This window comes from Apis laboriosa, unplaced genomic scaffold (genome assembly GCF_014066325.1).
Source record: "Apis laboriosa isolate Shangri-la unplaced genomic scaffold, ASM1406632v1 scaffold112_cov148, whole genome shotgun sequence".
NCBI lineage: Eukaryota > Metazoa > Arthropoda > Insecta > Hymenoptera > Apidae > Apis > Apis laboriosa.
In genome coordinates, this window is record NW_025220865.1 from 2,216,587 (window position 1) to 2,241,163 (window position 24,577).

At 28.8% G+C, this 24,577-nt stretch overlaps 1 protein-coding gene across 6 annotated transcripts in view; it reads right to left on the minus strand.

The window, feature by feature from the left end:
* Positions 1-23,423, minus strand: part of LOC122711753 (arginine kinase-like) — a 60,526-nt gene extending 37,103 nt beyond the window's left edge. For 3 of the 6 annotated variants that reach the window (XM_043930808.1, XM_043930784.1, XM_043930778.1), the window contains exon 1: positions 12,010-12,329. The gene's annotated coding sequence lies outside the window, so the exon portion shown is untranslated. Of the gene's footprint in view, positions 1-12,009; positions 12,330-19,335; positions 19,777-21,321; positions 21,501-23,368 lie in introns of those variants that run through there. The other 3 variants (XM_043930826.1, XM_043930790.1, XM_043930817.1) reach the window with 3 other exon arrangements.
* Positions 23,424-24,577: the final 1,154 nt, after the last annotated feature.

The following is a 24,577-nucleotide window of genomic DNA, read 5'->3' on the forward strand; positions in this document are numbered from 1 at the left end:
TGAATTAAGAATAAAGTTTGATAATTTATTATTCGAAACATAGAATAACTGTACTACCAAATTATGTAAAGAGCGGATCTACTGCCATTTATTGAATATATTGCCATCTGCATTTTATTGAATAAATGGAATAAAGTGAGATTAGATAAGTAGAATAAGACAAATATAGTATAAATTAATAATTGGTTATATCAGTAGTATAAATCAATCATAATGAAACAAATAGAATAGATAGATAATATAAATGAATGATAATTCAGTAGTATAAGTCAGTTATATTGAGATAAAAAAATCATAATGAAAATCAGTGATTTTTAAATTAGGATATAAATCAATATATAATCATAGAAAAATAAATAAAATGAATATTATGGATAAATAATATAGACAAGTAACATAAATCAATTATACAAGTAGTACAGCTCAATCTTTGGCAATTCAAATAGAGATAAACAGTATAATCATAGCGACAAAAATAATAGATTAATGATTGAACAGAATATAAATTAATCACAGAGAAATACAGGTCAATCATAGTGCAATAAATAGAATAATCATAATCAGAAAAATAGATCAGCAATTAATTAGACAAGTAATAGTCGACTAGTCGACTAAGTCGACTATTAGTCAAATCAAATCAATCACTGGCAGTTTAAGTGGATTCAGCCAATCATTAACCATCATCAACAGGTGAATTAATTAATATAACGTGAAAACTGACTTCTAAAAACATCAAAGTTCTTATAAATGAATGAAGTTCACCAATATCACATAACCTATATCTGCATTTCACTATCTTCAAAAAAAAAATCACTATTCCAACAAAATCAAAAAATCAAATGAATATTTCGACAGAAATAAATTTTTACCAATCAGAGCGAACATATAAGTGAATAAATATCCCTAAATATTCTTAAATAACTCTTATGGAATAAATCGAATGGTCCTATAATGACAATCCACCTAAAAGTTGCACAGCTATCATCCGCCCAAAAGATTGATCTCTCGAAATAGAGGAGAATTTAAGAGATTGAGTATCCACGAAAAAATAGGAACATTGTTCCCAGAAGAGCTATCCGAAATTAGGATAATCCCCTAAATTTTCTCGCCCTAGGCAACCGTCTCGTTCGCTTAAACCAAGAACGATCTTGCTATCAGCGTACCAGCCAATACTGGCGTAAACAACCGATGTACAATCGATTGTAACAGCTGGAGAAAGGGAGCAGAAGGGAGGGCTTATCGGTGGTCGTAATCGTAATCGCGTAAGTCTGCTCGAATCGGTGTGAAATCGGTGTGAAATCGCTGTCGTCGGTTTGCGTACACTCGAATTTCTAGGAACCAACTACAAAATATCATGGTATCTAAACAATGACATTTATCGCTCTGCGTATTCTGTACAATTTTCTGCGACGTCAGAGATTTTATTATACTGTATATATTTACAATGAATTATTATTATTAAAATGAAAATGAAAATTTTCATTTCAAAATTTTACACAATTTTATATCTGACGAAGAAAATTTGTAAAGTAAATATTTTTGAATTCGTGCCAAATTTCTAAAGACGCATAATCACTTTTTGATAATGCTGTCGCTTTAATTAAGCACACAATCCGCATAAAATATAAATATGTTTTTCCAGCATGCTTATCACGTTTTCGTTAATAAATGTCATACATTTACATGGCAAAAATTCCAATTAGAATTTCCTCCAAATTTTTCTGAATCGAACTATTTCTCTCTCCTCGATCGAAAATTCGTAAAAAAAAATATATATTCCACGGATATAAAGATGAGAAACTGGGAGGAGAAATAGGGATAATAATAATTTTAATTGCGTTTATTTTATTTTATTTATTTATTTTTTTTTTTTTTCAGAAAAATCTTCCCTTCTATCCAATCGAAATACGAAAAGGAAAAATTAACGGAATGGTAAAAAAAATAAAGAGAACAAACATAAATTCGAGCGAGTGAAAAATAGAAAGAGGTTTTTAAGCGCGACACGTTTCGAATGATCGAGTATTTTAATTAAAAATCCACTCAACACGATCACTGACGAATTTTGACCCGAGCGTGGAAAGTTATTTCATTTCCTCCACGAATCCGGATACGACATATGAAAATTTCATTTATACCATTTATACGCGAGGAACATTTTCCATCGATCGATATTATTACACTGGGTGATAAAAAAAAGAGAAACGAATCAATTATACAAGGAATCTTGACGAAAGAAAAATTTCGTTAAATGTTCCTATTAACAGGTGGAAATATCGAATATTTGAATCGCGAATTGATTCAGGGATTTTTGGACTCGATAAAAAAAAAGTCGAGAATGTTTGAATAGGGAAATAGAACTTAACTGTCGAGGTGATAATATTAATATTCCATAGTGGACTTGGATCCACTTGGGCGCAAATCAAATTTTATTTTTAAACGTTTCGATTGAAAATTGTGCGATCGAAATGCTTGGTTTCTGAAAAGTTAATTACATCATCGTGGTATTAAAATTCTCGAATTTTCTGAAAGATGGAATTTCGATCGTTGCGCGATTCGTATGATTTTTTTTACGTATAGCTTTATCCTTTGAACCATGTTAAACGAGAAAAATTGAAGATAAATAAAAAAAAATATGAATAAAATATGAATACGAATTAAAAATTCATTAAGTAATAATGATTGGATCATAGAAGGGGATAGAGAAATTTGTACAAAAAGAAAAAAAAGAAGAAAAAAAAATAGATGCATTGTATGAAAGCAATAAAAAAGCAATCCTCGTTGATGAATAAATGGAAAACCTAAAAAAATTCTGTTTCATGATAACGCGAGATCTCGTGTATCGAAAATAACCATACAAAAGCTTCAAAGATTAGAGCATAAAAATTTTACCATATCTAGGTAAAATCTTAACCAAATCCAAATCTCCCACCCACGAATTTTCATATTTTCTTCTGAAATATAAACAATCAGATCAGATACGTATATTGTTACTGAAGAAAAGATTTTTTTTTTTTTTAATTCCATGATTAATCAATCTATCAGTTAATATTTGTTTCTTAAATATTTTCCAATATTTTAAATTTAAAAAATAATTTTAAAGGAAATGCAAAATTTAGTTATTTTAAAAATATTTATTTTATTCATTTTATTCAATAAAATAAAAAACTAATTTTTAAAAAATTCCTTTAATAAAAAATTTATAATTTTATTTATATTTAATCTTTAGAACAGGATACTTCGCATAAATTAATCTAATTAAATATTCTTTTAATATCTTGATGAAAATTTTTTAAAACTTATATTTTAATAATAAAAATTACGTATCACATTTCGTGAAATAAAAACTGTAATTCGATGCACATGTTGTATTAATTTGTCGTTTAATATGTTCAAATAGAAAGAGCTAATAAGAACAGTACAATTAATTAAACCTTTTTTACTATTGAAGATAAAAAGCATCCAGGAGAATGAAACGATCCCACCGACAAAGAGAATTCCTTTCTCCAGTCACGTTATCTTAAAAGTAATTAATCACCTCTTGTCTATTATTAAACTTATTTTCAAAATTAACCAATTAGCTAATTAAATCGTAATTAAGAGGGAAAAGTTGAGGAGAGATGCTGAAAACAAAGTCCTCGATGGAGTAAATTTAAATAAAACGTTTCAGAATTAACAAAGTTCGCGGGAAAGGGGGGAATCTTGAAATAAAGATAAAAAAAAGATTTAAATTTCTGTATCCTTAAAAACAGGTAAACACGGATGAAAAATTATTTACTCAATTTTACTCAAAAATTCCTGCCACGTTCATTTCATCAAAAATATATGTAAAATATGGATGAAATAATAGAGACAAATTTACGAAACGAGATAATTAATGAATTCCAAATCACTCAATCAGTTTCGTTAATCGCGCAATAATTTCCTCTCTACTTCCTCTTTCCTATCTCCATACGTCAATTTCTATGTTTAAGAAGCGATATCGGTCCATTTAAATGCACGGAAAGAGAGAAGAAACGTATCTCATCCGACGGAAATAAGAAATTCTTTCGTCCGCATCGACGATGTCGTAAACACATACGGAGAATCAATTTCCCCGCGAGCGGGAATCGTAAAAATCCTGAAGGAAAAGTTTGATTCGATAAATATCTCAGCCTCCAAAGAGGACTGCTTTCCTTTTACTTCATCCGCACAGGTATTTCATCGATTTTGCAATAATTTTTTGGGAAAAAAAATTTATTTTCAATTGAATTATTTATATAAATCCTTAAAAGTAAGAGATGTACAATTATCAATTTTGATAATAGTAAAAAGATTTTCTTCCAATCTGTTATAAATTTCTATATTATAAATTTATGAAAAGTTAAAGTAATCTTTTTAAATGGCATCGTGTATTTTTTAATAACAAATGAATATAACATGAAAATAATATCTAATAAAAGAAGTGAAAATTAATATTAATGGAAGACATTTTAATTTTTAAACTTTCTTACTAAAAACTTAAAAAAAAAAAAAAAACAGTAGTATCAAACTATCGAAACCTATTTAAAATACTACAACTTAATCGAAACACCCTATATAGCTACACTCTCACCCCATCAGAGGAAATTTTGTCGGAGAAAAATTACGTGGCCGTAAAAAGGACCCTTTAAAGGACTATCCGGAGAGGGAGAAAACGAAAGAAAGGAAAGAACAGGAGAGAAAGAGAGAGAAAATATACAAGAGGAAGGAAAAGGAGAGAGAAAATACTTGGTGTGCATGTAAACACGTTTAAGCGCACCATTCCACCAACTACGAAATATTTCCCTAGAGAATGATATTGGCCTACCATCCCACGGCTCACACCCATCGACTTACGGCTTACGATAAGTCACGGCCACGGTAAATAGATGTTTTTTGCACGGTTATGATTAAGGCAGCCACTACTGTCTCTGGGCCACAGATCATCGAATGGCGGAATGTACGCTGCCATTGATATCTAATAAATTATCGAGAGTATCGAGATATGTGATAAATAGATGGTACATAGTCGCGAAATCTCCGAACGATCCGTAGTACAGTGTAAAAATGTCGAATCTGCTTCGTGTACAAGATCCACGCAATTGTGTCGGGCGAGTTCGGCTGGACTCGGTTGCGCGATTCGGTTGACAAATGTTCCGGCTCGGAACAAAGAGCGGAAAATCCCGGAACACGATATCGACGAAACCATTTGATCGTGTAGTACTCTTATTTCTTTCTTTCTCTCTTTTTTTCCTTTTTCTTTTTTTTTTTTTTTTTTAGAAGAGAATAAAAAAATATTTGAAAATATTTGATCTTTCTCCTTCCATCTTAGGTAAATTTTAATAAAATATTTATTATGTATAAGATATTAATATATTCATAGGATATTTTTGAAGGATTAACTATAAAATAAACATATAAATTTTGATTATTTATTAAGTTATAAGCGATTTATGTTTGTGTTAAATGAAGGGACAAGTCTATCTCTGTCATACAATCATCTCGCTTCATCTAATGCAAACTTAAACTGTTTACAACTAAATTACGGTATTACCTCATGAATATATTATTATCCTATGCTATTACATACTACAATCGGTACGTAACATATCTAATTAAATCACAAAATTACAATAAGCCTTATGATTGAAATTATACAAAAATTATTAAATTTCAATTGAAATAAAAACACATATAAAAAACAAAAGAAGAAATATAAAAGAGAATCAAAAGAATCGATACTTAACATGCGAGATCCATCATACGATACCACGAGATGGAGAGAGAGGAGTGACGAAGAGACGAGTATACCGGGGACACGGTGGCCGACAACCGGGTCCTGAAAAATGCCCCTAAAGCGTGACTACCCTCCAACATTTCTTTTTTCCTCTCTTTAGAAGTGGTGGAGGGGCCTCCTGTCGGCAGAGGGGTAACATTTCGAAACGAATGGGTCACACGTGTGCTCCGCAAGACTCTTCTTTTTTCTTTCTTTCTCTTTTTTTCTCTTTCCTTCTTTCCTCCGCCTATCACATCCCGTTGCCACGTATCGATGCTCGTGCACGAGTATACAACTTGACTCAACCCCCATCGGGCTCTCGCCCCTTCAGGGTTCACCCTATATCGGTGATTTCGAGCTTCGCAAGACAGTCCAAGTTGCGAAACTCCCCTGGTGACGTGATTTACGCGTGTCATGGGGTATCGCACGCCACGTGCTGTCGACGTTTCCCACACTCCCGTTTCACTTTCTCATCGAACGAAATTCGAGTGAGCGAAGAGTAACACTCGACAGATACTTGGCCAAGCCGCCAGGACGCTCGTAAACTAGCAATAATTCGAAACAAAGATGGAGAAATTGTGATTCTTCACGATTCTTCACGATCCTTCGCGATACTTCGCGATTCTTCGCGATATTTCGCGACACTTCGTGATCCTTCGTTATTCTTCGCGATCCTTCGTGAACCTTCGTGATTGTTCGCGACTCTTCGTGATTCTTCGTGATTTTTGAATAGAGGAAGATAAGAATGGAAAGATTGTCGTTGGGAATATTTCGACTATAAAAAATTTGGAAGAATTAAGAGCTTTATTTATGTATATACTAATAATTAGAAATTTTTTTAAGTTCAATGTTTTGCTAAAATTATAGTTAAGAGTAGAATTATACGAGTGATGAAAGAAAAGATGAATATTACATGCATCTTTTCTAATTCATTATATCGCAAGGCAACGAATCTTGTAGCTCATGTAATCTTTTTCATGTATGCATTTATAATGTTACATAAAAGAATAAATATAATTATTGTGAATGTAACCTAATTTGTTAAGAAGTTAAATTACATATGTAAGATTAAAAATCCTGACTTTTAATCAGAAGCAATATAATTCTATAGATTTCTTAATATTATTTTCTTTCTTAATATTATTTCTTAATATTATTTCAAATACAACCAAACCTAGCATTCTTTATTTTTAAGTAAAAGCATTATTAAAAGCATACAAGTGCATACATACATATTTTTCTCTATAATTAATAATAAATTATATTGAGATCGAAATCTGACTAAAATTTATGAATTATGATTATAAACAATTCTAAGTCACTCATATACTTTACAAATTTATAATAATAATTTCAATTAATAATTTTAACATTTATTTAATTCACAAAGAAGTTAATTAACACACTGATATCTGGAAATCCTCAGCGATAGGAATGTGAAATTGAATTGAAGATATTATGTAAGGGTCAGATCTGATTCATGATAGTATACAAGGTTCACGTCAACAGACTTTAAGTTAAGAAAGTGGTTTCTAGATTTGAATCGAATCGGACGCTTTGAACTTAAAGATGGTTAACAGGAATCGAATGAAAAAGGATTGAAAGAGAATCACATTCTATGAGAAATTTAGATGTGCTTCGTGGTTTCTTGTTGCTTTAATTGTTCAAACAGTCATTAGATCGAGTATCCAAGATATTGCTTGTTTATTTTATATATATATATATTTTCTTTCTGTATATATTTTAATTTAAAAATTTATTAAATTTTTATTCAAATCTAGTCCAAATATTTTAAATTTTCAGAAATTAATATAATTCATTTTATTTTCCGTAAATTTTTTCATTAAATCATTAATCTTTCAAAAATTATGAGAATTCAGAATTACTTATTAATCAATATTTCATTATTAAATAGATTTTTAATGATATTATGAAGATTTAAAGAATTCCTTATTCTTTAACAAATATGTACTATTAATCTATAATATAAAATTAAAATATAAACTATTATTTCTATGCAACTAATAGTACATATTTTTCTAATATTAACAAGACAAGCAGAAAATATTTTACAAAAATAAAATGCATGTAAATTCATTGACCATTTAGCACATTATCATATTAAACGATTCGACTGGAATTATATATCCATCTAATCGAGTCATTATTCTCAAGCAGATTCACATGCAGAAACGAGCGGAATTACTGTTTAATGTGAAAGTTCCAGCAAATTTTATCGCGAAACTTCTCTTCCTTCATTTTAAGAAGAAAATTATGAGAATGAAGCTTATAAACGGAAACTTATTTACCTTGTCACTATCCAAGTATTAAAAAAAAAAAAGTTGTAAATTTATATCACAAAAACTGTCACGTAGCTATTATTTGTCATTCTATAATTTATTACTAAGTAATATTGATCCTCGCCAGTCGATAATTATAAATTGAATGATTTCGTTTCCATAAAAATTGTTTTACGATATGAATTTATCATTCCAAATTTACAGAACAGAAAAAGAAACAAAAAAAAAAAAAAAAAAGATGAGATTCTCGATAAAAATAATCGACTTGGAAAATAATTCATTTTGAATATAATTAATATATCAATTTAATATCTATTCTATTTATATTCGAAAATATTAATAATCTCTAACTTTTTTTCATTAATAATTCCAAACTTCCTCCCGAATAATATAACATCTCTGCCTTTCACAATTATTACATTAACACCCTCGCCCTTCGAAATTGAGAAATTCAAAACTTCCGCCTGTAAATTGTTTCTCATAATTCAATTACCCTTAAGTTTTACTCGTCACCTACATCAAACGTGGAATTACTGTTTCTGATGGAAAAATCACCAGACCACGACCGATTTAATTACACAAAACAATCCATCCGAACGGGGTTGTACAAATTGGAAAGGAAGGAATGATAGGGAGGGGCCACCGAGTCGCTTTCACGGACTTCCCTCTTAAAACACGGTATAACTCCGTGGAAAGAACTGGAACTTGTTTTACAGCGGGCAAAAACTTCCTTCTTTTCGTGAAATGAAAACGAACACGAGAATCGCGGTTTATTCCCATCGTCGAATCCGCGGCTCTTTACGCGGTTTCGTCCGGAAACAGCTTTTACCATTATTAATCGTGGAATTGATCAACTAATGCTTGGAAATCGGGACAACGAGGATTGAGAAAAGAATTCGACGAGAGTTTGAAAGGGAATTTTCCTGAAGATGGATAGTTTAGGTAATATTTTTGGATTGTGAACGAGAGGATGAAAGATTTTTTTTATGAAAAACTTGAAGAAGTTTTGGGACTGGAGATAATTGCGACTATGTAGCGATTTGATTCGATATTTAATTGAAATAAATAATAAATAAAAAAATAAATAATAAAAAAATAAATAAGAAATTAAAAATAAATAATAATTTGATTGAAAAATTTGGAATGCGAAGTAAAATATTATGTTATTCGGAAAATGTGCTAGATGCGGATAGAAATTTATACAATAATTACGGTTTTAAAAGGATCTAGTGATCTAACGGCGCATAACTTTTGAAAAAGAAGTAAAAGATATTATAAATGGTCCTAATTCTCGTGTAAAATTTCCCGTAAAAGTTATGTATTCAAGGTAAAAAGAAGAAAAAAAAAAGTTGCATAAATGAAAAGAATTATCCGGAAGTATCAGGCACAATAATCTTCATTCGAGTAAAAAAAGAAGCATCGTAGAAATCTCTGCAGGTAGAGAGTAGTACTTTTCCCAAATTTATGTAATCCAGCAAAAGAGCAGAGACACGTACGAATTACCACGGCTAATCCCGGCCAAAGGCTGATAAATATTCATTCCTCGGATTTTTCTTTTTTTTTTTATTTCTCCTCCCTTTTCATCCCTTGCTGAATCGAGCGGTGAAAATAAAAAAAAAAAGAAAGGTAAAGGAAAAAGTTCTCGGCCCAAGAAGATCAGAATGTCAAACAAACAATAATTCAGAACAACAGAATCCGCAATGGTTCCTTCTGACAGGTATAAATCGTTTTCGACGGTTTTGGATCCTTCCCCCTCCCACCCCCTTTCTCTCTAAGAAACAAAAAAGAAGAAACCGACACAAGGTGCACACACGAGAACCGCAAGCGGATCTCGTACGTTCGAAAAGTTTAACCACGATAAGTGCCGGATGATTTATTCATCTCACGACGCTGCAACCACCACCGGTACAAATTACGCATCCCGTTCAGAAAACCTTACCGTTACGTGACAGTAATTCATACGTCTGCATTAACCTAACGTAACGCTTCTATCCGGGGGAAGGAAGGGTCTCTAGAGTTTGCCGTGCTGCCCTTTTCGCTTGTACACCGTGTATTTTGATTCTTTTCGCTGGACGGATTACCTAATACAGGGTCGCAAAAGAGAAAATCGGTCGCGAAGTTTAAAATGAGCATTATGATTAGTTACGAATAATGTAATACGATAATGCCTCGAATTCTGATCACAGAAAAAAATTACTTGTCCAAAGGAAAAGAAGAATCTCTAGAGTTTGCAACGCATTGCTTATACATCGTGTATTCTGATTGATCAGATTTGAAATTGGAAAAATCGTCTATATAAGTCAATCAATGAGATGATGATTCCTGATTTTCCTTTGCTTGAAAATTTTCGTTTCGATTTTGTCAAAAAGATTAACGAAAGACATTGGCTAATCACAAAGCGTATAACTTGTCGTATCGCGATCTTTACAATTGTTTATTATGAGCAAATCAATAAATATATTTTTATTGTCGTTAAAAATACGTATTGCAGATGATATTAGATATTTTATAAACTTAATTATGCAAAAATTAAAAATTAAATTAAGAAATATATATGTACACTTAATATACCAAAAAAGAATAAGTTGTTAATTATGTCTCTATAGAAATGATCAAAATCAATAAACGATAATAGTTTTTATCTAAATGTAATTATTATTCACGGTTGAATAATTGAACGCTTATTATATAATTATTACACTATTTTATTATGATAAACAAAATAGGTAATGAATTATTAAAAACATGCAATTCTATATATAATTAAAATTTATGAAAACCGGAATATCTCTCAATTTATGAATACTAACTGATGATGAAACGCTCGAGATGCTAATTACAATTTGCGATAATTTATTATCTTATGGAAGTAAATTGATACTCTACTACATTCGAAATAAATATAATCTTTTGAAAAATTTACATTACAAACAATATGAATTGTCGATAAAATTGATGTTCGTTTGCTCATATATAAATCTTTCTAATACAAAAATATTTGCTTTATTATTAAAAATAGAAATAAGTGATTGAAAATTAAAAAAATGAATAGAAAAGATGTTGCAACACAATTATATTTTTAGAAAGAATTTATATTTAATTATATTAAGAATTTATATATTTTTATATAAGTGATGTTCAATTTTAATTGATTAATTAATGAACTTTCTTCTATTTTTCTTATTTCTATTTTTTGATTATATTTCTTAAAGGAAAATATTTTATTGTTACGAAACATTTATTGTTACGAAAATTCAACAGGTGTTTTACTTTTACAGAACATATCGATCAGAGTCACTACAGAACATCAATATAAATAATAGAAAGGTTTTCAATTAGTACTATTACTTAACCTCCCAAAGTGCATTAAGTAATATTCGATATCGAAGCATATATATATGTAATCCACACAGAGTATTTGCAATCCTATTGTTCTCAATTTAAACTCTATTAAACTTGTTAAATGAAATATCATCCACGAATATTTCTTATTCACGAAATTGAATCTGAACAACTATCTTTTTTCTAAGCTAAATAATCTAAACCTACGTATACATTAACCTAATTTAATCTATATATATTTTATGATATTTAATCTTGAAATTACTATTACATTTATGATATTTCTATATTTTATGATATATATTGACAACATAATTCGATATTCGAATTTACAACCAAAATATGCTTGAAATTCAACTCTAACCTTAATATTAACATATTATTTAACCAAGCATTTCAGACATGGCGTTTAGTTTTAGAAAATAAAATTTTCACATCACTAATAATGTATTATTCATTTCTCTGCATGTAAAATATAAATATGCATGTAAAATAGCATAATAAAAATAATAATATGAAATCAAATATAATATATATAAGAGCAATTTATAATAATAGTAATGATATTGATATGATAAGAACATAAAAACTAACCTCTTACGAAGAGAACTTCAGCACTTCGAAGATTTTATTTGAAATTCTTCAAGTTTGTAGAGGTCTTCAAACGAGTTATTAAAATAATTTGTTTCTCTTGTTTGTAAAATTGGATTGTTGAAAGTGAAAATACCCCTTAACCTTCATTTAATGATGCTTGAATATTTTTCGGACTCGAGAAAACTTTAACTACGTCTTATAAAATGAAATGAAACGTATATGTACTTTCAATAGTCGAATCTCGGGCTATAGAACCGATTGCATCCGACTTTCATCGAACCAAGCCGAAATCGGACTATCCGCTTTACCTTTGAGCCGAATTGAGTCTAGAGACCGCGAATAATACGAAAGAATTGTGATTATGTCCGATGCCATCCGAATTCTTCCGATCTATCCCGAATCTCAACGTACGTTTTTAATATTTGAAACGCAATAAGAAACGCAATAAGAAATCAAAAGAAAATATTCTAAAATATAAATTGTTTCAACGATCCAAACTTTATATATCCAATTATATATTAACTCTAATTATAAAATAACTTATGTTAGAATAATAAAATTCAATTATATCGTTGTAAAAAATAATAATTTAATTTAAATAATCCTTAAAATAATCATCTAACGATTCTGATATGTTAATTTGCAACAATCGATCGCTACTACATCGCACACTATTTTGATTTGTACTATCGAAAAGAAAATTAAATTAATTAATTATCTTTATTTGTACATCAACAATATTCGATTTTTGAGTTTTCAAGTTAAATTTATTTTTTCATTTTCTCTTTATCTATATAAGATTCATCGACAAGATTTTTTAGAATTATCGGCGACATTTAATGCGATTAATCATCAATATCGAAATTCATTCGTTTAGAAATTGATGAGATAGAGATTGATAGCTGCATTCGACATTAATACTGATTCAATTTTGACTGGTAAAGGACCAACTTGACACACGCTTTTGACAACATTGATTCTTGATATTTTGTTCGATAAAAATTTTTCAGAATCGGACTACGATACTATTATTAATAAAATACGAAATGAAAAAAAACAAAGGCAAAAATTCAAAAGGAAATACAAATACCTTGTGTGAAATTCGAAGAAAAGAATTTCGATTATTTCAATTATTTCAGTTTATTTAAATTATTTTTACATACCGATTTGTTTCTTTTTTTTTTTTTTACAAATACTTGAAAAAGAAATTATTTTCATTTTTCTCTTTTTTCTAATTTTACATTTTTTAATATATTTTTTAAAAAAATATTGATATTAATTATTATATAATATAGCAACATAAATATTTATATGCTTCTCATAAGCAAGTGGCGTAATATATTATACGCAAATATTAACTAAAATGATTATTATGATTGCTTTACATGGCCAAAGTATCAAATAAATAGTAACATCGATATAAATATTTTCAAACGATGGCGGGATTAATATTGCCGTTGATAAATTTCAACGCTAAATGAAAACGATTTAGCTAGATTCAAGTATAATCGAGGAACATTCGCATTTATTTAGGTCAAAGTAATAAACGTTAAATGTTTTTTTTTTTTTTTATTATTGTACGTGGTTTCTGATAATTGTAAATGTCTTTACCCGCAATCGTGGAATAAAATCGAATAATAACTTTTATAATTAAGAGATCGAGATATTAAAACATATTGATTTAAGATATTAACATTTATATCATAGATATTAATCGTATTTTTATTTATTTTTCCTCGTACAAATACGTGTAATCAACAGGTTTATATTTTTCTAAAATGGAAAATTAAATTAATTTTCTAGTTGAATATTAAAAATTGCTCCCGATTACTTCAATGTTTTTCAATTATCTGTTAAAGATATATGATAAAATTTAATTTATGATGCAATTTTTCCTGTAATTAATTACGTACGAATTAAAATGAAAGCAAATGTATAACATAATGAATATTTTGCAAACCTTTGTTAGAGACTCAAACGAGATAACTTGGATCCAACGCAATTAAATATATTTTGCAGTAATTTCTTTGTGAAATATCAAATCTTTTCTTTTTCTGTAAAAAAATTTTAATATTGAAAAATATTTAATAAAATTCTTCAATATTGATTTTAGTTTACTATTAAAATGTTTTCAATATATTTCGAATGTTTAATTTTAAAAAAATTTGTAAAGAATCTCGATAAATTTATTTGGATTTTCATAAATTTTTGGAAATTAGAAAATATTCCATTGATATTTTCAAATAAAAATAACAAAATTAATCATTAATAAAAATAAATCATCAAAAATTTGAAAGTATCTTGAAATATTTAAAAAAAAAAATGTTCTATCTAGGTTTCAAATAAAAATTAAATAAAAAATCCAAATCGCATAAAATTCTCTCTAAAATATTTCGAATAACAAAGACTGCAGAGACAAATTAATTGCGAGCCATTCTTATTACGAAAAGTAAACAAAATTTCATTTAATAACGTTGTTTCGTAAGTTGCAAGAGGATAGTTTTTTCCGTGACGATTCGCGGCAGGTTGAGAGAAAGCACGATTCACCACAGAATCGTAACACGTTGGAGTGAACGCTCAAGGGAATTTTTGATTAAAGTTTAATTTACAGGAATGGCTTGGTCCTGGCGTACTTTAAAATGAAATTTTTCATTCTTCCCTCCTCGCGCCCACTTATCATCTTCGTGACTGGACCACGCGGATGACATCTGCAAGTGTCACGAATTCTTTTCTATATTCGTAATCTCTGTAAATTTTCTTTTCTCGAAATTTGGAAAATCTTGTCAATTTCAGATTCGATCATTCGTATTGAAATATCGCATCTTAGAAATTTGACCATTCGATAAATGACAATGGAATTCTATTTATATGAATTTCATGAACTTTAATTTAATTTTTTGAATTTTTGTCGTCTAATTCTAATATTCAAAAATTTAAGAATTTGATAGAATACAATAAAATAAAATCGTGCAGCAAGTTTTGGGGAGAGTTTAATCTTCGAGTCTATTGTGTATTCAGTCGTGAAAAAATTGTTCAGTGTCTTTAAATGAGGAAAAAAAAATTTTTTTATTTTTTTATTTGCTACACGATGTAGAAAAATCTCTGAAAAAAAAAGAACTCAGGATTGTAAAAATTTCATTTCGCAAGGAATTTAAATAAATCGCTATTTTATATTCACTCTATTTAAAAAAAAAAAAAAAATACAAGTAGCTTTTAATCAATGAAGAAAATCGATAAAATAAATACAGAAACGAATAAAAATTCCACACTTGTCCGTCTAAGTCCCCTCTTTCCGCATTCATCTTGTACATTTATTCGATTCTTCCCGGAATCAACGACGTGCAACCGGAGAAAATTAACTTCGCAAGAAGTTAAACTTGCACGTTCGAAAGTATGATTGCATTAAAGCCGCCGAACGAATCCGCGTAAATTGGAAAGAGTCTTGGCGCGTGATTCTTTTCTTGATTTGTGTATCCTGCGTTAATCTCCTCTCCCTTATCTAACAAAATATTTTAACAATTTGAACAAATCGCGAAATGAAATTATAATAAGCCATAGATTAATTTGCCTATAAAATAAAGAATAATTTGTTCGATGCTTCTGATAACTTTGTTCGTTGTTGAAAATTTAATATTTTGTTATTTTTTTAACAGCGTAAAAAATTTTTACATGTCCATTTGAGAGTAAAATCTATTGCAAGTTGTTCTCGAATTTTAAAAAATTCTGACAATCATACATATTAAATAAAATTCGTAGAGGAATATTTGTAAAAATACGAGAATTCGCAAAAAATTTTCTAAAATTGTTTTGTACACAGAATGTGCCAAAGATGCTGATACAAAGTGAAAAAATAATAGAATAAAATTTTTTCATTTAATTTGTATCAATTATCGATAGATGATTTAGATATAGATATGAAAATAAATCTAAGATGTATTGTATCTAAAATAAAAAAATAATCAATTTTCCTTGTATTTGAAATCTCAATGAAAAAAATTTTATTCTATATTTTCGATTATTTTTTCACTATTATTCGTGAAATATAATATTAAAGCTATATATAATATCATAGCTATAATAAAAATTATTAAAAAATTATTTTCTAACATTTTTAATATTAAAAAATGAAAAAAAGAAAAAAAGTGAAAATGATAAAAAATTCAGAATGAATAATAAATTATTATGAAAAATATTTCCACTTCGATTTAAATCGAATTTTACTGTACCTCTATTTTGTTGTCGTATTGAAATCAATTATATGTACAATATTTAATCTTTTTCGATGTATCAATTTGCGTATAATATTCTCAAAAATATTCTTTCTCTTCGCTAAATTTACGCTGTTTCGTGTAAAAACTTTACGACCGTCGAATGTCAGCAAATTCACTGGCTACATAACCTCGCAGAGAAGAAATAAAATAGTTTCATCGTCACACGTGAAATCGTAATTTCGTTTCGACGTTCTTCAACCATTCCTCTGGATCGCAATACATATATATTTATTTTAGAAATTGGCGACAATATGAACATCCTTGTCCATATCGCGAAAAAATGATGAAAAGAAGGAAAAAGAATTCGAAATTTTTCTAACCGTAATGGAATTGGAAATGTAAGTAGAAATAATACAATACTTTCAAACAAAGACTTTGAAAAATTAAGAGAACGTAATATATCTTTATACTTTTAATAAAAAATGTAGTTTTTTTTAATAAAATGTACTTTTTTGCAATTAATATTTTATTATATTAAATAATTAAAAATTATTTGTCGCGATTTCAAATTGATTAATTAACCTTAACCTCTTCGATACGACGCGACGCGACGTTTGCTATAGTATACTACGCACTGAAACAATCGGTCGTATGTATTCGGTGATTGTCGACTAAAGTTGGGGATCGGTCGTATTTATTCGGTGTTTGTCGACTAAAGTCGACAATCGTACCGAAAAGGTTATTGTATACGTAAAATATAGAACAAAATCTTTTGATTTATCTAATAATGAAGCATAGATACATAGATACATAAAATACTAAATTTCGGGATATATTAAATTTTTAATATTTTAAGAATATATCTGACAATAAACCTATGAAAAATTACTTTTAAGAATTATTTTTATTCTCAATATTTTTTTTTTTTTTGCATTGAGAATAAAAATTATTCTCAACGTAATTTCCATTTACAAAAAATATTCTCAAAAATAACAGAATTTAATGTATTTTTGCATTCTAATACATACATCCGATTTATCAAAAACATTACATCTTTCTTAACATATATTTTAAAATATTAATTATTAAATTTCACATGTCTCATTGCATATATGAAACGATAAACGAAAATTCAATGATATTCTATATTATTCAAAATTATATGATGAGTAGAAAAATCTGAGAAGCACGAAAGAAGTTACCTCTCATCTTTTAAATCCCGTAAAACAAGTTGGAAGAGAAGAGAACTCTTCTGAGAACATCTAGATAACCTCCCCAATGATCCCTCAATCACAGCGAGCTTCTCACGCTATATACGAGCAAACGCATCGACGTAACGCAAGCAAGAATGTCGTTTCGTGAACGGTAAACTTTTAAACGGTTCGAACAACTCCGTAAACAGAATCCTTAAGGAAGCCATCTTGCGTATGAAAGTTATAAAAACTCGTTCCACCATGCCATTCTTACGCGTTCGACGCGTTAAAAGAGAAATGTGAGAAACTTATTTAAAAAAAAATTTCAATTTTTAAGATTGAAAAATAGGCGAATATTTTATTTTTTAAAAATAATTTCTCGAGTAATTTCTCTGATTTTATAATATCAGCGATATATATATGTATCTATATCTAAAAATTTAAAATATAAGTAAATATATATTCTCGTCTATAATTAATACTTGCTAATTTTAAACATAATCTCAGTTTGACTATGTTTAATATCGTAATTATAAAATTCTAAATTTCGATAAGATTTTCATAACGATTATTTATTTCATTCTAACTCGTTAGAATCTCCATCATTTTATATAATTTGAAAATATTTATAACATTCTAATATTTTTTTTTTAAAAAAATTCATTCGCAACCGTATACGCTATAGAATAAAATATAAAATTTCTATGACGCACATATTGCGTCACTATGTTGAAACATTAAATTGATTAATATCAATATCATATTATATCAATTATAACATTCATTTATCATTAAATATCTAATCAAATGAGCGTTATAAACGTGACTGTACATTCTCTCGCAAAATGGAATTAATTAAATTAAATCATGATATAAAATTTATTTTTATAGAACATTTACTTGGAGGTCATGGATACGGAATTGATCGTTATCTTGATAAAACGACTACGATACGAGCTTTTTACGGACCATTTCGAAGAGATTAATCAATACGAATTTCGTTTCCGCATGTTGAACCGCGAAGTGGACGACACGTGACTGAAAAAGGAAAGCAATTCGTAAATTGAACTCGCGCGCAGAATGGCTCTCGATCGTCGCCTCGTCGTCGGAGATGAGGGGCCTCGAATCGTTTGAGGATGATGTGTTGTTCAGATATCGTTACAATGACGAAAGTGCAAGAAAAAGAAGCTTTTTATAGTGAATTCGAATGAAGTTTTGAAGTAGTCTTTTTTTCATAGAGAAAGATTCGTAGAAGAAGATATATTATTGAAATAAAAAAAAATAAGTTTCTTCGATTTGAAGTTAGGTTGTAATTTCGTAAATGAAAAAATATTATATTCAATAAAATTGAAAATAAAATTGAAATTAAAAATTGAAATTAAAAATATTATATTCAATAAAATATTCAATGAAACTACTTTTTTAGTGTATAACAATTATTTTCAATATAAATTATATTTTAAATGTACTAAAAATTAAAAACACTATATAGTTTAAATTTCTATATATTTATAAAATACTAATGGTACTGAATTTTTGAATTTTGATTTCAGTAATACGCATCTATAAAAAATTGAAAATTTCTTAATCTTAACTTGAATCTAATTTAAATAATTAATTCTATTTTTGTTAAATTTAATCTAATCAAACTATCGTATCAACATCATAATTTATCTTTAAAAACCTATTATTTAATTTATCTTTAAAAATAAACATATATAATAATACATTTGAAAAATTCAACATTTTGCTCTCTCGATTTACTCTATCCAATACATCCTCTCATTTCGAATTTAAAACGTTACTTTACATTTTTATTTATCGATACGTTTTATTTATTCAGGCGGTAACATTCATTCTCAACGGCTTTCGATATTCTTGGTAGCACGACAAGGAAATTTAGCGGAAAGTTTCTTAATTACCTTGTTTCGCTTATTTCGATGTTTGCAGTATCGCTCGAGAAGGCCATTAACAAGCGTAATAAAATAGAATGGCACGATCTTCCGCTACGGGCGTGCGAAAGAAATATGGAAGCGAATTGACCGTGATCCGCTTGGTGAAAACTCGATGCACACGAGAGAAATACACGATAATTGTTGCGTGAGAATCGCCCGCTACGTTTCGTACAATTACCGGCAACTTCGTTTCCGCTTCGTTGGAGGATTCTCGTTTCTATCACCGTTTATCGAACCTACCCTTTCTACGAGTGAATCCAAAGAAATTGTTGAAAATAAATTTTAGTAATTGTTCGGATTAATGACATTCTAATTTTGATAACGTTGTTCACTTATCTTTTTTATAGGTTTAATTTTTTGTTTCTTATAGAAAGAAAAAGACATGATATTTTAATTAAACATCACGATCATTTCTGAAAATTATCTGGAAATTTGAATGAATTGTAATCTGTAATTTCTCATATTAACGGTTTAAAAAGATACTGTGCAATAAAATTTTAATTCAAAATACGTTAGAATTTCATGCAAAATTTAAATATTCTATTTTTCTTTTCTATAAATATGAAGAAAATAATCATGAATATTAATTAACAAAAAATATTTTTACGAAATTTCTAGTGATCTTTGATATTCTTTAAAAAATAATCATATGATTTTTAATATAAAAATTGAAAGAAAAAAAAATGAAACATAATTATTGAAATCAATGAATTGAAAATTACCAAATTCTATTTCTTTTTTATATTTGTAAAGGAAACTTGATATTCTCTTTCTTCTATTTTAATGCAATTCTTCTAGTCTTTGTATTGAATAACATGAATTTTCTAAAGGATCTAGCTTTTGATTAGTAGACTGAAGTCTTTAAATAAAAGAGAAGTTGAGTTGAGTAAAAAGAAATTCAAATCAATTCTACTGTCTACATTCAATGTGTTGTGAGGAGACCTAGTTACAATATTGAACTGTTTTAGATATAGCAATAGATTTCACATCAAAAAGATTAATTTTAAAATTATGTTGATTAAGTTATTAAGTTATTAATTCACTTTTCTTTATAACAATAAATCTCTAAAAAGAGATTAAAGAGATTAGATTAGTTTAAGTGACTTAGGTTATTGATAAAATTTTAAATTTGAGGAAACATACAACACAATTTTAAATGCAACTTTTACTTAAGTACAAGAACTTAACTTAAAAGTATAGTAAAAGAAACAGTTTTGAATCAAAATATATCTTAGAAGTAATTTGCATATCTATATTTTCCACCTAGAATAGAATCACAATCATTTCTTAATTTTCATTTCTACAATTTTATTTAGATATAGATACGAATTTGCAAAGTTATCTCAATCAATTTCATAACAGTTCCATAACCATAGGTATCCTAATCTAAATATCAAAAGCAAGAACATTAATTTAGAAGAAAAATTGTGGATACTTAAAATCATAGAAGCTTGAGCTAAAGTAAAAAATGATAATTCTATATCCTCAATATCTACCTTAATACCAAAAATGACAACAATTCAACAAATAACTCTACAATCACAGATATCCTAACCTTAATATCAAAAGCTGAAACATCAATTTCAAAAAAATCACAAAACACAGTACTTTATCAAGTACAATCTTAATCCTAAAGATTTTGGAATACCAATTTCAAAAAATTGAATCGAAATCACAGAAATTTGATCTAAAACAAACGATGATACAACAATAACTCGACAGCTCTATAAATGTGGTAATCCTAATATCAAGAGTCGAAACACAATCTTATCTTTAATATAAATAATTGAAAGTAAATTTCAAAAAATTTCATTTATTCTTGAAATTACAATTTGAAAAACAAACTTGATCTAAAATAAACGATGATGTAACAACAACTCGACAACAGTTCTACAAACATAATAACCTAACCTTAATACCAATAGTTGGAACGTCAATTTCAAAAAATTATACCTGCTCGATCTAATCACAGAAACATGAGTTAGCTAATGCAACGACAAAAGCGGCGATAAAAGTTACTTTACTCGTTGGAATCAAAAATAATAAGGTCCCGAAGGATTAATTTTTTTTTCACGGAGACAGACTGCACACACGCGCACAATGTTTCATAAAGAGGGAAGCTCCCTGTCGGAGGAGCGTGGCGCACCGCGACGAAATTAAAACAGAAAGGTTGGCACAGCGTCAAGGGAGCACAGCCATGGGTAATTGAGCGAAACAAATTCGACGCAACGCCGTCGAGTTATCGTAGCAATGGAAAAGAGTGGGTAGCTTGTTCGTAGAAACAATGATCGCCTGTTACCAGATATGAATGAGATATCTTTGTCCACATGACGAGGATACGTCAACATTTTATCTTCCGCTGCATTGGAACAAGACGAAGGATAAACCGGAACCGACCGACGATAAAAATATCATTTACTGTTAGGAAATAATTTTCACAATGAATTCGTTTATGTATTTATATTAATATTATTTCATTCTTTTATATGATTTTTTTTAGTTTTGTTAAGCTATAATTCATGTGTTATTAAATATCGATTATTTTATAATATATCAAACACTTGTTGCAGTTAATGAAAAAATAAATTTGCACGTGTAATGCATATATAGTTTCTTTTAGAAAAAAGTAATAAATTAAATAATATTTACATTAAGGTTGGAAAAATATTTGGATATTAAGAAAGTTGCATAAATTTTATGCTTATGTTTATGAATATTATATACAAATATTAGAATCAAATTGGATACAATGGTTTAATATGTTAAAAAGATCGATCCAATAATAATATTATAGGAATATGTATAAGCAATAATCATTTCCATACTGAATATTAATGTATTTTATATTTAACTTGATCAGTTTTTTTATATGAAAATTTTTCTTTATTATTTAAGAATAAAGTGTGTAGAAAATGAATAAAATTTGTTCGTTTAAAGCTTAAAAGTTCATGAACTATTTTTCAATTTTAATATATGTATATATATGTATATCCAATTCCAACTTAAACGAAAAAATTTCACTTATTATTTATTAAAATTTTAAAATACTTTTTATTACACTTATTCCAAAAAAAAGAATTATGCAAATAATATCTCTTGGTATTTTGCACATGAAAAATTTAACATGAATCTATTAAAAAACTTAAAATTCTATTTCTATGAATTTTAAGATACCTGGCATAATGCATTGAAATTTTATTGCCTAAAATACGTTTCCTTTTTTTCACGAAAGAAGCTCTATATTAAAAAGGTTTTTGTCAATAACAGGATTAGATTTCAAATTCGAAAGTAGTGCCACGTACAAACGAGAAACCGTTTAATTTTACTGTTTTATTAATAAAGTTGCAATCGTCGAACATCTTGTATCTCGAATCCGGGGTACGATGTTTGCAACGGTAAAAATCGATAAATATGGTTTGTACTAAAAATATAGTCCTTAGTTTTTCCAACACGCGAAGCTACACGAATAATTATTGAATAAAGAACGACGCTATAAGCCAACGACCAACAGTAACAGTCATATATTTTCAAACTATTATATCTTGTATAAGTTTAAGTCACAAACATACAACGTATAATGAAAACAAGAAGTTGGAATTTATATAATTCCTTAATAAATATCAAAGACGTAGAATTACACGGTTTAAATATAATACATAATATATTATATGAAACATCAAATAATCTCATATATATTTAAATTTAATTATATCAATCCTTCATATGATTCTTAAAGCCATTTAGACTTAAATTTTTTCAAACACAATATTAATTATTTTATAAAATTTAGTTTCATATAAAAAGCTATTAAGTTAATTTATACATCTGACATTATAAACCAATTAATAAAAATTTGTTTTAAACAAAACTTTCAATTCAATGTTATCACTACAAAAACATTAAAAGATTTTCCTTCTACAACGCAAACAAATATAAAAACATAATTACAATTGCACCATACCGCCGTTGATTACACAGCACAAGAAGAAAATCGAGTTACCTTCATTTAAACTTGCGGCATCGTTTGATTACTGCAATCGAAAGCAACTATAGGCATCAATTTTTAAACACACTCCCTATATCTCTAAGTACTTTCCCAACCGCAAGAGATCGTAGAAACGAGGATAGGAACATGCAGGAGGCAAGATTGGCTAGACGATGAAAAAAAAAAAGGAAGAATCAGCGAATGCAAGAGAAGAATAAAGAGGAAGAGAAAGAAGGAGTGGAATCGGAATAGTTGTCAGCTCGTCGGTGATAGCAGTCGGATGCATTATGAAGCCTCGATGTGAATTTTCAGGCCGCGGCTGAATTCGCATTTTCCAACTGAAAAATGATGCGTCGCATTCGTGGATACACCCCCCTAACTCTACCAACTCTATATCTGTTTGTTCTCTATCCACATATGTGTAACGGATATTTACGCTGGCCTCAAGTGTATGCGCGAACGTCTACTTGCATATACGGTCATATTTGCCTGCATCTTCATCCGTACCATCTATCCGTGTGCGTGTATATATAGCGTGTGTTTAGTAGTGTGCGAATATAACCTCGAATTCGTCCGGTTATACGACCATGAGCTTTTCCTCCACTATTCTTCAATATCAATTCTAACGCGATCTTAAAATTGTTCATGACTTAAATAAATTATTAAATAAACCTCAATTGTTTTTTATATATATCAACTCTGGTTTGTTTTAGTTCTAGATTTCTCTAGATTCCCCAAAAATATCTCCACGAATATTAAAAGTTTGTATGTGTACGTTTCCGATATACGACGATTACGAGTGGCCACGATCAGTTCCGATCTGTTCCGATCAATTCCGAACGTTGACCACATGTCCAAACGTTACTAGATATAGTCGAAAGATAGGAGACCAGTGTGTATGCGTAAATATAAGTGATTTCGTTCAAACACGAACGTACTCGAATCCATCGACGTCATACGAGACAGGAATTAGTGTCGATTGCGAGTCAACCCCGAGGGAAACAGACTGAGAGCGAGACGATCGAAATGGAAAGAATAGCGGAGATGTGAGGGAAAAAATAGAAAAAAGAGAAGAGAGTGGTGTTGAGAGAACAAGCAGACAGAGAGGAAAAGAGTAGGAAGTCTATTCGCGCCTACTTCATTAATGAAGGCAAGGGCATCGCGGTTGAAAGAGATTGGAAGGTTGGCTGCGAAAAAAAAAGTAGAAAAAAAAAAAAAAAAAAA